This window comes from Anolis carolinensis, chromosome 2 (assembly GCF_035594765.1).
Source record: "Anolis carolinensis isolate JA03-04 chromosome 2, rAnoCar3.1.pri, whole genome shotgun sequence".
Lineage (NCBI taxonomy): Eukaryota > Metazoa > Chordata > Lepidosauria > Squamata > Dactyloidae > Anolis > Anolis carolinensis.
The window spans coordinates 67,773,866-67,792,222 of NC_085842.1; the positions used below are offsets into that span (position 1 = coordinate 67,773,866).

The 18,357-nt window shown below is 37.9% G+C and overlaps 1 long non-coding RNA gene across 1 annotated transcript; it reads right to left on the reverse strand.

Moving 5' to 3' along the window:
• Window positions 1–6,017: 6,017 nt before the first annotated feature.
• LOC103277951 (uncharacterized) lies at window positions 6,018–10,261 on the reverse strand. The gene is made up of 3 exons (XR_505779.3): window positions 10,184–10,261; window positions 9,102–9,173; window positions 6,018–6,253 (listed from the first exon to the last, which is right to left on the reverse strand). It is a non-coding gene; the product is annotated as an uncharacterized LOC103277951 (long non-coding RNA).
• Window positions 10,262–18,357: the final 8,096 nt, after the last annotated feature.

The window sequence follows — 18,357 nt, forward strand, 5'->3', positions numbered from 1 at the left end:
ATCTGTACGTAATTTTGAGAGTGTTCAAAACTGCCTGACCTGGTGATGTGGTGGAACAGTCAATTATCTTCATTAATTTGAAGTCCTGAAACTGAGCAGTCTGTATCTAGTGAAGGCCACATTCCAGAGAGGTGTTATGCAACATCAATATAGGAGTTGTTGTTTCTAAGAAGAATCACTCCAGGCACCACCATCCCAACAAAAAAGCAGGAAAAAGATGACATATACACTTTTTAGTAAAAGTACAGATGGTAGTGAGGCTCTGAAATTTCTGCTGAGAGCATTAAACAACCATAGAGCAACAACAGTAAAAGTCATGTTCACTAACTTCAACAAAAACACTTGAAGGAACCTCCTGGATCAAAGATTATGGCAGAGTGTCTATTTATCGTCCACATTTTCAAAGAGGTACAAGCAATATTCATGGCAAATTTCTGTGTTAGTAGCTTTGTTCCTTTTTGGCTGAGTGAGGAACGAAGGGTGATAGCTTGGATTACTGTGAAAATGTAAAAGCTACTTCAATCATAGAAAATATTGTAAAGGGAGAACTGGGGCTCTAAATACAGCATTCACCTGCAATTCCTTTGGGGGGGGGGATCTTTCCACATTGAGAGTGAAGATGGGAAGATGAAATCCCTAGCATATTTGACCAGTCACCAACAACTGCAGAATCCCCATCTGGACAGAGAATTCTTAGTGTTTATCTGAAAATCCGAAAGGCTCTTTTCAGGTTTTTGTGAGCAATGTGTAAATCCTGGAAGTGCTGAGACACAGCTTGTGTACCTGGTTCCACAATGTTTTTCATGTATTCACTATAAATACCATATAACGACTTCACAGGAAAAAACACACACACACAATCAGACTCAAACTTGATAGGCTGAAAACCCATTTATGTTTGGGCAGGGAATATGTGTCAGAGTAATTTTCAGAGCAGCAGCAGTTGGATGGAGTCAGAGGAACGCAGAACAAAGAGACATCCGAGACGATGGTAAAACTATATACAAAGTTTTACTGACTTCAGTAATAATCAAGACAAACAGACTTGCAGACAATGGACGAACACAGGAATCTCTCAGCAGAGAGCACTCAACTCAACTCAGAACTGAACAGAACTGATGCAATCAGCAATGCACACACACTTGTGTCTGGATACTCCCCAGCTCCAGCCACACATCAAGGTCATCACAGCTTCTTAGTAATTAACTCTTTCCAGACTATAGTACAGTCTGGATGATGCAATCAGTATGCAATACAGACAAGACACAAATTTCATTTAAACACTACCAATACACAAATCCCACATTAACAATATGTGGCTTACAGATTGCATGAAACCTCCGAAAAAATAGCAAGATGCCTCTCCCATATCCTAGAGAGAAGTTGGGGACAAGATATTGATTATTTTAGTGGTGTGTGACCTTCAATCTAAGGTCTCCTGCAGCCCCCCTGGGTTCTTACAGCCACATACTCCAATTTTAAGATAAACTCCACCTATAAAGTGGAGGCTTTAGAGGCATATCCCATGTTTTTCCTGGTAGCTCTAACATCCCAAAATCAGTAGCCATCTCAATCCAAGTTTTATTCAGAACTCATTTACATCATGGACAAGTGAGGCCTATCTGGGCACCCTTGAACATTTCTGGCATAATGCAAGGTTGGGTTGTATATCTGTGTATTTGTGTGTACATATGTAACTGAATACATTTGGAGAAATATTTAGTGTTACACTGACTATTACAAAGGAAGAAAGGAAGCAAATATATTATTCTGTTTGACTGTGATGATGCGGGAACTTCACCATTATTTGTTTTCTTTCCTCAAACAGAACTGCTCAGGGGGGCCATTTACAGGCTTTGTCAGAAGGTTAGGTTATTTAAAAGGAAAGCCCAACACGTTATCTGTCCGCTGAGGCTTGGGGTCAATTTCCACATGACTTTTGCTGATAGCTGTCACAGTAGCTGTGACAGAGAGCTCTAGCCAAAGTGCATCTGATTTAACTGGGATTAACAATAACCTTGTAAGGTCAAATTGCCACTGCTCCTTTTGTTCAATTCATTCAGGCCCAGGAATTACCCAGATCTTGCATGACATCTCTGTGATCCTGGAGTAACAAAAGAGCAAAAAGTCCTGAAGTACTCTCTACTCCCAAGAAACAATAAAACAATAATCTGTATCAATAACCAAACAGCTAGGTAGTGGATTTAGGACTTGGTACCTAAGAATATAAAAGAAAATTAAATTACAAGGGAATATATTCACTTAACATCCAGTGTGGTATAGTGACAAGTCACACATGCTCAACTCCAGGTTCTTCATAGGATTGCCATAAGTCAAAAAATACTTGAAGGCACAAGGCCATAATATTTACAGTATTAATTTTAGTAAGTTTAAAAATGTGTTTAAATTGGATTTTAAAAATTATTTATGTATTTTTTTCTTGTCTTTTGTATTTGTCCATAGGCTTTCCAGACTTTCCATTGACTAAAGGGCCAATTTTGCAAATAATTTTAGCAAGACATTAAATGTATTGTATATAAAAATAAATTCAAGGCATACAACAACAATATTTACTTACAGGTTTTGGGAAATAGAAGAGCTGTACGACATAAGCAGAGACATCAGAGAACCATTTGGGAATACATACAATGGGCAAAAATAAGAAAGCTAAATATCTCACTTCTAATATATACCAAAGGCATAAAGCATACTGTGGACCTCCATAGCAAGACCACAGTATCAGCAACGATAAGATGGAGGTGAAAAGAACACATAAATGATACTCAATTTTAAACAAACTTAATTTAAATTTAAACAGTCTCAGTAAACTGATTAAAAACCTAAAAACCCAAAGATACTAGCATTTTGGCACTTCATGCTAGAATCCAACTGAAATCATGATCTCTGCAATGAAAAGGAGGCTATCTAGGGTGTATGTACGTGAGGGTAAGGGATTGCCTCCCAAATAAGAATTCTGCCCTCCACAAAATGTTCCCCAAACCTCAAATTTCTAACATCAAAGTAACCTAATTCAGCTGGAGATTTAAAAATACAATTTTAAAAAGGCATGCAAAATTACCAAAGGAAAACAAACAATGTAAGAGTTCTAGGTGTGAATGGTTTTTAGTGTCTCACTCTCTGCTATGCTAGAAATATGGGAATTGAAGGAAAATGTCATGGGGGGAGGACAAGAATTCTCATTAGTGAGGTCATGCCCTCATTTTGCTCCCATGTAAATGCATCCCTGCTAATGTATTAAGTCTTTGAACATCCTTGAACAATTCCTAAAGAAAACACATGCCCATGACTCTAACATCATCACCATTTTCCCCCAGCATCATTTTGAATATTTTTGCCTGATGAAGAGTCCTGTCAAGCTTTAAAAGCTTGCATAATATATATTTGCTTTGGAGTTGGATCAATAAAGGAATTACTGCTTGTGGAATGTATTTTGCTATATTCTGCATTATTGGCGGAGAAGCTTTCCAAAGGTTAATGACCTCTGGCTGGTAGAAAACAGATTTAAAAAACCAGGAATTTGTTCCTACAGCAGCAAAATTATCCTGATAAGTTTGAAGATGTAGCGTGAGGGGAAATCTTAAGTGGTGATAGGCTTGTACCTTTGAGTTCACCTCACTAATAAAAGAATTTGAATAAAACCATACATCACCCTGACATTACTTGGCTTTTCCTAGGTTCCTGAGGAGTCTTACATTAGGTACATGGATGGAGATGGGTAGGAATTTCAGTTGCCTCCCATCTATAGGCAACCTTCCCACCATCTGCCCCCCAGCATAATATTTCCCGCAGTGGACCCAAGTGAATGCAATTTTAGCAAGTTTAAAAATATATTTAAATTAGATTTTTTTCAAAATGGTTTATGTTATTTTTCTTGAGATTGCTATTTTTTTTTAATTTGGGGCAAACAAGTAGATTATAACATAACTACTTTTCCTCATAAGGAAGTTTAGAAGATAACATAGGTGACTTTTACAGAACATACATTTTAACATTTTAACAAAAAAGAGATAAAATATTTCGTATGTTATTGCCCTCATCCCTACTTGTTTCCATCCTTTCCCACTATTTTTCCCTTCCCTACCCTCTCCCCCTCCCTCCCTCCCTCCCTCTCCCATTCACCCCCTCCCTTACATTTCCTTTATTGTTAGTTCTGTTTGTTGGATCATAAGGATAGCCTGGTTTAATTTCTTATATTTTCTGTTGCCCTTTGGCTTGGCTATCAGTTTTCCCCATTTCTCTTCCCATTTCCCCTGGGGGTATCCTTTCTATGATGTAATCTTGAAGCATATAGTCTGCTAAATATTCATACAATTTTTGTATATCCCATTTTTTATGTTCTTTGCATCACAGGGTGACCGTGGCTTGGGCCACAGCTAACATATTTTTAGTCATCTTGCCCCAATCTTTATTGCTGCTCTTACCTTCCATTTTCAGGGTAAAACTGTTTCTTATTCCATCCTATTTTTTCTCTAATAATTCCTCCATTTTCCCCTTTATTTTTCTATAGAATTATTGTACCTTGACACAGTCCCACCTCATATGGATAAATGTTCCAGTTTCCCCACATTCAGACTAACATATTTTAGATGTTCTTTCTGTAATATGGGCTATTTGCTGGGGGATCCTATACCATTTTGTCAGTATTTTCTGTTATATTTCTTTGATAGTTAAATGTTTACATTTTTGATTGAATTTATCCACAATTCCAAGTCCTTCTGATTACAGTTTATTTCCTCTTTCCATACTTCTAAAAGGGTGTGTTTCAAATTATATTGGTTATCAATTTGTTTGTTATATATGAATCCCATGATTCCTTCCCCTTTCTCAGTTTTCCATTGTAATATTTAATCTAAGTGTGTCTCGGGGCCTTCCTATTTTTGTTATTCCACTTTTATTTAAATTTATTATCACTTTTCCATGCATTTGATCTTTTTATTATCTAATATTCCTATTGGGAATCTGTCTATTTTGTTCAACGGGGGTTTGTTTTGCCATTTTCTCCAGTATTCTAACGTTGAAGATAGTGGGCTTCCTTTTATTTTCATTTCTTGACTGTTCATCCTTTCCTTTAGGCACAAACAGTGATTCCACTCATTTATTGGCTTCTCAGTTCTTACCCATCTTTTTGCACCATCAAAAACTCTAATTCTAATAGTTTCACTAGCTGCCATGCTTCAAAATAATTTTGTAGGTTGGAGGTTCCCTAGCCTTCATTTTCATGTGGGGAGTAATATGACAGATTGGATAGTCTGCTTTTATTGGCTCCTACCACCCAGGTTTTTATTGAGGTGTCCCATTTTCATTATTTTATTTGGTATATTGAATGGTAATGCCTGGAAGAGAAATAAATTTTTTGGAAGAATCATCATCTTAACTATTTTGATCCTATTTGATAAATCCCAGTTCCGTTTATTCAATTTTGAATTTGCTTAATAATTTGTTTCCATAATTGTTTATAGTTTATTTGTATTATATTATTTAAATTTTTGGGATGTAAACTCCCAAGTACTATCCCCCAATCTTATCCCCAGGATTATTTGCATTTCTTTTAACTCTTCCCAGGAAAGATTTTTATGTATAATCTCTAATTTTTTGAGATTTAATGCAAGAACTGATTTTTGTTTCAATATTAAAAATAACATTTACTACTTTTCTTATGGATTCCCCTGGTGACCCAAATATTATCATGGTGCTGTCGACAAATAAATTAACTTTGATTTCTTCCCTGCCTAATTTAATTCCTTTTATTCTTTTTTCCCCTTTCTAATTAAATTAGCTAAAGGTTCAATTGCCACGGCAAATAAACTAGGGGAGAGAGGACAACCTTGTTTTGTTTCACTTTTGATCTTGATAGTTCTTGATTTGGATGCATTGACAATTATTTCTGCCTGATAATTTTTATATAATTCTGTTATTACCTCACAAAATTTCTTTCCCAATTTAAAGTTTTCACAGACTTGCAATAAATACAAATGATTTACAGAGTCAAAGGCTTTATAGACATCGGATTTTATTATCAATAATGTATCTTTCTTTAATGTTGCTTGCTTGTTTACATTTATTATACTACTAATTGGGTCTTGAGTTTACTATCTTCTTCACAGGCTTTCTAGATTTTCCATTTCCTGAAAGGACCAACTTTGTGAGTACTTTTAGCAGGATGCTAAGTGCATTTTAGATAAGAATTTTAAAGTATTTTTCTTGTTCTTCTTCTTCTGTTTTATGTTTCTGCCTGTGTCAATAGATAATAATAATACTTTAATAATATTTTACTTTTCTATCCCACCTCCATCTCCCCGAAGGGACTCGGAGCAGCTAACATGGGGCCAAGTCCAAATACAGGAACAAAGTATGGCAAGTTAAAACATGTATAAATAGCTAAATAAACAGTATCAACACAACAATCAAATAAGATAAACAAATTAAAACTCAATAATACAAAAGCATCATAATAACCAGATAAAAGATAAAGTAGTAAAAACAAATATCACCACTAATGGGTAGGATGGGGGGGGGGGGGGGTCAGGTCAGAAAGTGCATAGTTTCAAGACCATTTAGTAAAGTTCCTGAATAAAGTGTCAGAGAGTTATCTGGGAGAATTTGGGGTAGGAAGGAAGATAAAGTGCAAAACTGGTGTGTCTATAAGAAGGGTCTGTCATGTCATTAATTATTTGAATGCACACTGGAAAAGCCATGTCTTTAGTTGTTTAATAAAGGCAGACAGGGTTGGGGCCAGTCTAATCTCCCTAGAGGGGGAATTCCAAAGCTTAGGGGCCACCACAGAGAAGGCTCTCTCTCTCTCGTTCCAACAAGCCAGGCCTGAGTTAGTGGCGGGAGTGAGAGGAGAACCTCCCCAGAAGACCGAAGAGTTTGTGGAGGCTCTTAGGGGAAAAGGCAGTCACGAAAGTACACAGGTTCCGAACCATTCAGGGCTTTGTAGGTGATTACCTGCACCTTGAATTGGGCCCAGAAAATGAATGGCAACAAATGGAGCTCCTTAAACAGTGGGGTTGACCACTCTCTGTAAGTTGCTCTGGTTAACAGTTTGGCTGCTGATTGTTGGATAGTTGTGGTTTCTGGGCCGTTTTCAAGGGCAGCCCCACGTAGAGTGTGTTGCAACAGTCCATTCTGGAGGTAACTAAGGCATGGACCACCATAGCCAAGTCAGACTTCATGAGGTACGGTTGCAGTTGGTGCACAAGTTTTCATTGTGTAAAGGCCCTCCTGGCCACCGCTGACACCTGAGCATCAAGCATCAGCACTGAGTCCAGGAGGACTCCCAAACTGCAGACCTATGTCTTCAGGGGGAATGCGACCCCGTCGAGCACAAGTAGCCACCCAATACCCCGATCCGACGAGTGACTGACCTGGAGGACCTCTGTCTTGTCGGGACTGAGCTTCAGCTTGTTCGCCCTCATCCAGCCCATTACAACGGCCAGACACTGGTCCAGAAACCAAGGGGCTTCCTTGGATTTTGGTGGATAGGTGTAGTAGAGTTGAGTGTCATCTGCATAGAGATGGCACCGAACTCCAAAACCTGGATGACCTCTCCCAGCGGTTTCATGTAGATATTAAAGAGAATGGGGGACAGAATAGAACCTTGTGGGACCCCACAGGCCAATTCCCCCAGCTTCACTAACTGAGAGCGGCCCTCCAGGAAGGAATGGAACCACTGCAAAGCAGTGCTCCCAAGACCCATCCCAGAGAGCCGACCCAGAAGAATACAATGGTCGATGGTATCGAAAGCTGCCGAAATGTCCAAGAGAACCAGCAGGATCATACTCGCCCTGTCTAGTTCCCTGCGGGGGTCATCCACCAAGGTGACCAAAGCCATCTCGGTACATGTCCAGGTCTGAAACCAGACTGTGATTGGTCTAGAAAATCGGTGTCATCTAGGAATCCCTGGAGAAGCAACTACCTGCTCTAGCACCTTGCCCAAAAACGGGAGGTTAGAAATTGGTCTGTAGTTGTTTAGGACAGAATAATAATAATAATAATAATAATAATAATAATAATAATAGTAATCTTTATTTATACCCCGCCACCATCTCCCCAACGGGGACTCGGGGTGGCTTACATGGGGCCATGCCCAGAACAATACAATATAACAAAATATAATAGAACAACAAATCATAGCACATTAAACAACACAATAAAAGAAAATATACACTACATTAAACAAGATCAAAAGAACAATAAAACCAAGGGCGGGCCACATGAACACTAGGTTAAAACTCGGGGTGAGAAAGGAAGTAGGAGTAAAAACCACAGAGGACAGGGTCATAAAGTGGTGGTGCAATCTGGAGGACAAATATTGAAGGAGAGCAGCAAAAGGGATGTATGTAGTGATTACTCTCCAAAGGCACAACAGAAGAGCCATGTTTTTAGGTCTTTCTTAAAGGCTGCTAATGTGGGGGCTTGCCTAATCTCACCGGGCAGTGAGAGTCAAGGGAGGTTTTTTTTAGATATCCATACATACCTGCTATCCTCTGTGTCTAAAAGCAACAGAGTATTTTTATTTGTATGCAAAACTTAACCAACCTAAGAGGAATATGCCAAAAGGGAAGAACCATGGGAAGGAATGGAAAGGAAGAAGGATTTCCCTCCAGTATTCCTCAGCTACATGCCCCCTTTATTCTTAGATTTGGAACCATAGCAATGATTTGTGGCAGACCCCATTCAAACATAAAGAACCTTTTCCACTCTGCATATAGCCTGAATTTAAATATTCTCTGACTCAGCCAGCCTTGACTAGCAAGGACAGAAGCAGGTTTTTGAGCTGGAAGAAGGGAGCTGTCCAGCAGAAACAAGACTGAAAGAGGCGTGTTTGCCCCGCTCAGCAAGAGAGTTTCTTCTGTAAGGTTGTGTCAACATTCACATATATTTGTGAGTTAAGTACATCTATCCAATGTTGACATCAATATATGTTTTTAATGCACAACAGGACCTTCACTTTTGCAGGGATTAAATAAATAAATAGCTTCATTTATATTCTGCCCTATCTCTCCAAGGGGACTCAGGGAGCAGATTCTCCAGAAAGTGGGTAAAACATGAATAAAAAAGCATTTTTTAAAACAAACCTGAGAGAACACCACTCCAGTGGACATTGACTACAGTTGACCATAAATTGCCCCAAAGGACTTAAGAGATTCCTAGAGAGAACATATTAATCAACACTGTGAATAATGAAATGGGCAGAAATTAAACATAAAATGTGGAGGGCCAATGGTAAGGTTATACATGAAATTTCCACAATGAAGATATTCTGCATGCATTTATCTATCTGTCTGCTCCATGGCTATAGGCAGAAAGTGTCCAAAGAGACATATCCTCTTAATGGGAGTTGATACAAGTTTAAGTCGTGCACAGGTAGTCCAAGACAATGAAAAGAAGTGCAGGACCAAGGTATCAGACAGTCTAGAAGCTAGGAATACTGAAATCTGAAACCAAAAAGGGATGAGACAAAGGTTAATTTAATGTAGTTGGTCCAGGGGTAAGGAATGACAGGAGATGCAGGAATATTGAGAGCAAAGAGGTTGAATAATTGCAAAAAACAAACAAAAAACAAACAAACAAACAAGGATTCCCAGCAGGGGCTAAAACACACCTGGCTGCCTCTGGACACCAGGTGCATTATGAGAGAATCATCTATGTAACAACTGGTTCGTATGAAGTTTCTCTTTCTCCCTTTGTTGGACTTCAAATGGTGTGCATGTATCTTCAGTAATGATCAGGTCTTGCTGAGGAGGGAGCCCCTCAACTGCTCTAGCCAGAGAGGGAGATTCAGGGAGGGGGGTCATCTGGGCCAAAAACTCCTTGCAATCCAACTCCTCTACATTGGATTCTACAGTGAGTTGTTTCAAATGCCTCAAATGTTAGACCTGTTTTGGGTATATTTGACCTGCTGATTAAAAATTGCACTAGTATTTGTTTGGCAAATGGGCTTAATAACAAAAGACCCTCATCATAAAAGTATACAGCAGAGTATCTTATTTAGCAGCAGCTGCATGACCCAGAACCAGTAGCCAGTATAAAACGAAATAAAAACACACAGGCTATTGTTATCTTCCTTCTGAAGCTTTTCTTGTAGAAAAATAATATGGTTGTCCTATTTACAAAAACAAAAAAAAGGTTTTTATAACATAAACAAAGTTCTTTATACTTCCTTGTTATATCTTTGCTTCAGCTTCTTGCCTTCAAGTTGGGCTTCTGTCTCTCAATCTTCACACAGAAAGAAGTCTTCACACAGGAGGAGCGAGTTACTCACAGGCACACCTGCTTATATTACCCTACTGGTTTTTCTTAGTCATTGCATCATTTTAACTCTTTCAGTGCCTGTACATCATTTTTGTAATTAAAAATACACTGTTAATTTTCAATATTTCTGACAGTATTCCCCTGTCATAGGTCATATACTCACCTATAGAAAATCATGACAACCAGATGCAGTCTATCCAATGCGATTTTCTGAATCAGCACCCCAGGAACAGGCCTAAAACCAAGACACCAAGAATTCTGTCATCTGTCTCCAGCATGTGCTGGTACTTTCTACCTCCTCTTCAGTAGGAATAGGTAAGAAAAGAGAAAAGAACGGCAAAACTGGGTTTAGTGTTAGGCTTTCATGTAGATCTATTTCTATTGTCCTGGTGGGTTTCGGTGGAAGGTTTGGAATGGGGGGGGGCACTCATCAGGGCAATCAGCCCCTTCCTTGGGTCATCTGAGGAAATGACCCCAGGCTGGGCTTTAGGCAGATGCTGACCCCATGTGCTACCATTATGTGTGCTTCAAAGAATGTCTAATCAGATACAGACATTCAGTACAAATGAGATCTGTATACTTGTTCAATGATGGATATAGAACAACATCCTCAAGTCTTTGAAGTTATCATCTGGTCTAATTCAAATCAAGTAACTGAGATAACCCTAGTGATTTCATGGCTTTTAGGAGCATTGAATTTTAATTGGCTTACTTTCTTTGTGTCCAACTGTTATTATCTATCTTTTCTTTTCTTAAGGATTTTTATTACAGTTTGCATAATCCCCCATCCAGCATTGCCACAGGCCAAGTTCTGAAGAATAATTAAATGAATCAATGCAGCCGTGATGAATTCCATAAAGATCTGTCACTATGTTATCAGCCTGCTTGACGTTGCAGCCATTATACTGCAAAGGGGGCTTCTTATTAAGCAGAATCCATCTTCTCAGAGAGATGAAACAGGGGCTGTGTCTGGACCATATGAGAGAATGGTCAAAGTCTTCATAATATGTGGAAATGAGTTGGCATAACATTTTCAAAAGCTTGATATTCAGTGGTTAAGCTTACTGTAATCCCAAATATGGCAGCACCACATAGCAGCATTCCCCTAAGCACAGGCTCCTTTTTAGATCTTCATTTCAGTACCAAGGTCTGGAAATTGCCTATAAGTACATTTAGTTGAATGCCTTAGAAACTTCTGCATTATCAGGAAAACTGGAACTTTCCAACATCAGGATAGGTACAGTATTATGAAAACATTATTGACTAATTATTGTGAACAGATCTCTTTCTGTTGTCGAAGGCTTTCATGGCTGGGTTCACAGGGTTGTTGTGTGTTTTCCGGGCAGTATGGCCATGTTCCAGAAGTATTCTATACTGACGTTTCACCCACATCTATGGCAGGCATCCTTAGAGGTTGGGAGATATATGGAGAAACTAAGCAAGGAAGATTTATATATCTGTGGAAGATCCTGGGTGGGGTAAGCCCTATATATATATATATATATATATATATATATATATATATATATATACACACACACACACACACACACACACACACACACACACATACATACACACACATGTCTAAGTATATTTGTGTGTTCATTTCCCCCTGTAATATTTGCAAGCCTTATATATAGGTAGGTAAGAATATATTCATATCTATATCTATCCAGACATCTCTCTTTATATAGATAATCATATCTATATAGGATTTGCAGAGACTTGCAAGAATATGAGGGTAAATTCATATATAAAAATAATGTGTAAGTATGGCTACAGATACACAGGTACATGGATCTATATGTATAAAGGATTTGCAAAGACCTGCAAACATATGAGGGGAAAATTCATATATAAAATTAATGTATATAGATAGATACAAATATAAAGGTACATAGAAATTGCAAAAGCTTGCAAGGGGTTAATGCCTATATATCTGTAGGAGAGTTTAACAAATATTTCAGGGGAAAATGCTTTCATAAGATTAGTGAATATATATATTTCTTCTTCCTGACTTGCAAGGGCGTCTTTCTCTTTTCAAAACATCCCCTTGATAAAGAGAGAGGGAGGCTTTGCAAAAGAAAACACACTGATAAGGGAGGAGAAGAGATAAATAGATCACATATTGCAAGCAATAGCCTTCAGGCTCTGTTGCTGGCCTTGACCCGATTATAAGCTGGGGGAGGCTTTTTCAGCTCATAAAAAGGGCTGAAAAACTCAGCATATCTTACCTCACAACCTCTGAGGTTGCCTGCCATAGATGTGAGTGAAACGTCAAGAGAGAATACTTCTGGAACATGGCCATACTGCCCGGAAAACACACAACAACCCTCAGATCTCTTTCTGTAAAGATAATAATTCCCAGTGTTAGGCTAGCAACATTTGCACTTGTTTGACATGAGTAGTCCCCAGTCCACTCAGCAGAAAACCTTAGAAGATTCCTCCAGCTGCACTGCTATATCTTTGTGAACAGCTCATAAGAAAATAACTGAATTCGTCTAATAAGCCTAGCATAATCATGTTCCTATGGGTTTTATTAAGTCATTTTTATTTGGTTCTTTTGTACATGAGAACCACTAATAAACTCACTTTGCATGAAGGTCATCTGTTTCAAAACTGGAAATAAGCAAACAGTTTATCATTGTTGAAATGGAAAAAAGCTTATGGTCTTTGGTTTTGATGAGAAAATCTACCTGTCAGATGCAGAAATGAAGAAATGCAGTTCACTCTGACTTTTATACAAAATTTCATCCTTTTATTTAACCTGCAAATGCCAACAGACAGACATATTCTCCAATGCAATCTCATTAAGTCTCATTGAATAATTTAATAATATAAAATACAAGTTGAGTATCCCTTATTAAGGAATTCCAAAATCCAAAATACCTTAAAATCCAAAATTGTCCACATAGGTAGCTGAGGTAATAACACCTTTGCTTTCTGATGATTCCTGTACACAAATGTTATTTCATGCACAAAATTAAGATAAGGCTATATGCATGGTGTGTATATAAAACATTTCATGTTTAGAATGTGTAACTAAACAATGAATTTTATGTTTAGAATTGGGTCCGATCACCAAGACATCTCATTATACATATGCACATATTCTAAAATACAGAATACTTCTGGTCCCAAGCATTGAATGTTGCCATTTTTACTTCACTTTAGAAGCCGCCTTGAGTTCCTTCGGGGAGAGAGGGTGGATTAAAAATAAAATTGTTTATTATTATTATTATTGACATAACAACATTGTATGACACAGCAAACAAGATAGATATGCTGGATTTTGTATCACAAAATCGTAAGTCGAACACTTCCCAAGTGTTTAGGACTGTGTGATGTATTTTCGAATGATGCGCGCAGATCCCAGTAGGGCGGCATTTTGCAGTTGGCAGATCGTAATTTTTTATTATTATTATTATTATTATTATTATTATTATTATTATTATTATTATTATATACACAACAAGATTATTACACAGGAAACAAGATCACTATGCTGGCTTTTGTATTGGATCACATGTTGGACACTTCCCAAGTGTCTAAGACTGTGTGATATATCGGCAAATAAAGCATGCAGATCTGAGTAGGGTGGCCTTTGGCAGCTGACAGTTGCTAATTTTGTCAGTGCTGAGTGTTTTTAAGTGCTGACCAAGGTTTTTAGGCACTGCATCCAGCGTGCTGATCACCACTGGGACCACCTTTACTGGCTTGTGCCAGAGTCTTTGCAGTTCGATTTTTCAGTCTTCATATCATGCAAGTTTTTCCAGATTCTGCTGTCACCTGGGATTGCAACACTGATGATCCACACTTTGTTTTTTTTAGCACGATCGTGAGGTGAGGAATATTGTGCTCCAAAACTCTGAAGTCTGAATTTGGAAGTACCAGATTAGTTTCACATGTTCATTTTCTGTAACTTTTTCAGGCTTGTTGTCCCACCAGTTTTTTTGTCACAGGCAGATGGTATTTGTGGCACAAATTTCAATGGATCATCTCAGCAACAGTATTATGTCTCTACTTGTAGTTTGTCTGCAGCATTATTATTATTATTATTATTATTATTATTATTATTATATTTATTATTTGATTAAGAGATACTCAACATATGTATTCTCAATATGTACATTGGATGATTTATTTCTGGGTTTATTCCTTGGATATTCATTGACATTTACATCTATGTATATAATATATTCTGCCAATTATTAATTTCCACTTAAATTTGATACATTAATAAGGTTAAACCCCTTGTGCTGGCAGGACTGCTGACCTGAAGGTTGCCAGTTCGAATCCAGCTCAGGGAGAGCACGGATGAGCTCCCTCTGTCAGCTCCAGTTCCCCATGCGGGGACATAAGAGAAGCCTCCCACAAGGATGGTAAAACATCAGACATCTGGGCGTCCCCTGGGCAATATCCTTGTAGACAGCCAATTATCTCACACCAGAAGTGAGTTGCAGTTTCTCAAGTCGCTACTGACACGAAAAAAGAATCATAAAGTTGGGAGACTCCTAGTCTCCAGAGCAGCAGAAAACAAGTCTGATTCCTCTTCCTTAGGTCATCCTTTCAGATATCTAAACATAGCTATCATGTCTCCTCTTAACCTTTTAAAAATGAAGACAATGTGATTCAACTCATATGTACCATCATGTTATTTTGAATCTAAAATGAATATAGTTGTAAAGAATGCAGTCCCTCTCTGTGTTTCTAGATAGAGAGGACCTCAGAGAGTTGAGATATCTTCCTTGCTCTGAGTCCACAGCTCAGCAATTTGAAAGCAAAGCAAACAATCAGTTGCTAAGTGTGGAACTGGCATCCTATCAGCAATCAATACTGCTTTTGCAGCAGGATTGTTAAAACAGATATGGCAGTTTCTATTGATACATTTTCTGGCCTCTGCTCTGAAACAATCCAAGTCACTAGTCTCATGAAATGCTTTGGATTTCCTTGAGGGCTTAATGGGTTGAACAGAGAATCCTGTTATATGTGCTAAGAGACTGCTCATTAAAGATTCCATTTTGAGCCAAAATACTACACAGAATACCACCAAGTACTTTATTTTCATTGCAAACTATTTTTTTTCAATCTCATGCATGACAGAACAGTCTCATTTACAGCTGAAGGAAAAATAAGCATGGAGTTTTAAGGAATAATCCTTCTTTTATTATGCAGATACCAGCAATGTGCACAAATAAACAACCTGGATATTAACAGTTTTATAGAAATATCTTTTTAACTTGACATTGTGTGTGCATGCATGTATTTTGGATTTTTTTTCTATGAGAACATTAATCTGAAGAATTAAATATTTGAGTTTGTGGACAGCTAGTGTTATGGACAGCTTGGAAAGCATGGATGAGAAAGGACTGGATAGATATATATATATTTAAAAATCTTAATATGTTATTTTATACATTCAGGGTTGAAAGAATAGCTTTGTACAATACTAGCAAACAAAACAGGAGCAAAAGTGCAGCCAATGCCTCATGGACCAAGCAATTTAAATACCAAGCAATTAGCCACCTGTCAAGGCCAGGCACTACCCATAAGTCCCTTAGCAGCAGAGGAAAGTCTTCACTCCAGACAGCTACTCACTGAGTATGTATGTACATATTTATCCATTATTTGTATTTTAGCTGATAACATTGTTTTGTTCACATTTTATTAAAACTCTTTGCCCCTCTTGGATAGTATGAAAGTTGTTAGACCAAAGAATCTTAATTCCAGCAAAATTATTTTCCAATTTTAATCTACACACACTCATATTGTACATATTCATGAACACAAATGCATATCATCAGGTTTCCACAGAACACATTTTTGGGCAATTTATAAATGCAATTAAGGTTGATCAGCCCATACCTAAAATTACAAAATAAAAAATTATCCACAGAGGTGGCAGAGACAGTGACACCTTTGCTTTCTGGCAGTTCAATGTATACAAACCCTGTTTCATGCAAACAAAATTCCAAAAGATTAGGTTCTCTGTTCTGAGAATCATGTATGTCATGCCATTCTCCATGGTTGTGCCTTGAACATGAATGTGCAAAGATGTACACTACATTGCATGTAAAGAAGAAGGTCCACATTGGCTTGTGCACTCAGTTGTGAAGCATTATAACCGAGTTAGGGCATGACATTGCGGCACCACCATGCAACTCTATGAGTGGAAAGTTATACTTTTTTCCCTCAATGTGGGATTTTGGCCAATATGTGAATTTCTAATACCTGGGGTTCTTTCACACTGTACATTGATAGCAGTATGATTCTACCTTTATTGCCATGGAAGTTGAATCTTAGGGAATCTTAGAATTTGCCATTGGAGAAGGGGAATTTAGAATTCTCAGCTACTTCTCACTAAACTACAGACTCGAGGATTCCATAGGATGCTGCCATGGCAGTTAATGTACCGTAGAATTATAGTGTTATATGGTCTCAAAGAGTTTTGACTTTACTCAAAACTGAAGTGTTAATTATATAATCTTCCCCAATAACTTTGATAAAAGGAAAAAAATCCTATTTTATTGGTGGTAACACGGCATCATAGGGATGAAGTTCTTTCTTACCTATCTTTAACTTCCTGCTTTGATTCATGGAGCCATAGAACTGGCAGGGAACAAAATGCCATCCAGCACAGGCCTGCTCTGTTCCTAGTGCAATGCAGAATTGGCTATTATTCCTTTGAAAGAGAACAGAACAGCGAGAGAACAGAAGAATTGCAGGAAGGTATTTGCAATAGCATCACATGATAACTCAGATGAGTCTATCTACCAAACTGCAAGAGAGTCAATGTACTGTAATTAGATTATGAATCTGGAGACCTGGTTTGGATTCCCACTTAGTCATGAAACACACTGGGGGATCCTGGGCAAGTCACACTCTTTCAGCCTCAGATGAAAACAAATGCAAATCCTCATTGAAAATATCCTGCCAAGAAAATCCTGTGATAGGTTTGGCTTTGGGTGCCTTAAGTCAGAAATGACTTGAAGGCACACAAAACAACAGTCAAACTGCAAAAGAAGTTGTTTCCCAACACATCACCCCACAACTTCCCATGGACCATTGCCTATCGATTTTTGGAAACAGCCACCATTAGAGCTGTTGTATGAAATGCTTGTTCTTTCACTTATTATATATCCATTGTGGCTTTGGAAAAGAAAGTCAGAGAACACAGAATAATATTCTACTCAATTTTTTTTGCTATTGCCATTATTTTTGTTCAATCCCTTTGCTTTCAGGATCTTTCTTTTTTTAAAGCATTACAATCTTTTGTCCTGCAAGATATGCTTTGTGTTCCTCTAATCATCATGGCTTTCCATAGACAGTGCCTGTTCAAGCTGTGTTTGCTCTGTGAGAAAGTGACCGAAAACTTTAGTGAATCATAACTTTATATAATATGTGCGTCATTTTTCTGAAGTATTCAATATGTAATTTCTAGCAAAAAAGAGCATAAAAAGAATTACTTTTTAAAGCCTTCCTTTAAGCCCTTTCAATAGAATATGGAAGTAGAAAGCCTTGCAGCAGAAGTAGAAAGATCCAGATAGATGTCAAGCTTGGTAATGTAACTTTTTGGATTATAATTGCCTAAATGTCCCAGTTGGCATGGCCAAGCTGAGGAGTTTGGGAGTTGCAATCCAACAACAACAACACCAATAATAATAATTTTTGCCCACCTATTTGAGCTCTTCCAGACAGGCCCTATATCCCAGGATCTGAACCCAGGTTTTCTGCTTTAAACTGGATTATATGAGTCCACACTGCCACATAATCTGGGATGAACAGAAAACCTGGGATCAGATCCTGGGATATAGGGCCTGTCTGGAAAGGCCTTTTGTTACAGTTTCAGTCCTCAAGCAACAGATATTGGGGACACATACATCATCATCATCATCATCATCATCATCATCATCATCATCATCATCATCATCATCATCATCATCATCATATTTATACCCCTCTTTATCTTCCCTGAAGGGGACTCAAAGCATCTTAACACAAAAGCATCAGCATAACCATTTAAAATATACAAATATATGAACATTAAAACAGGATACATAATACTGAATTACAATG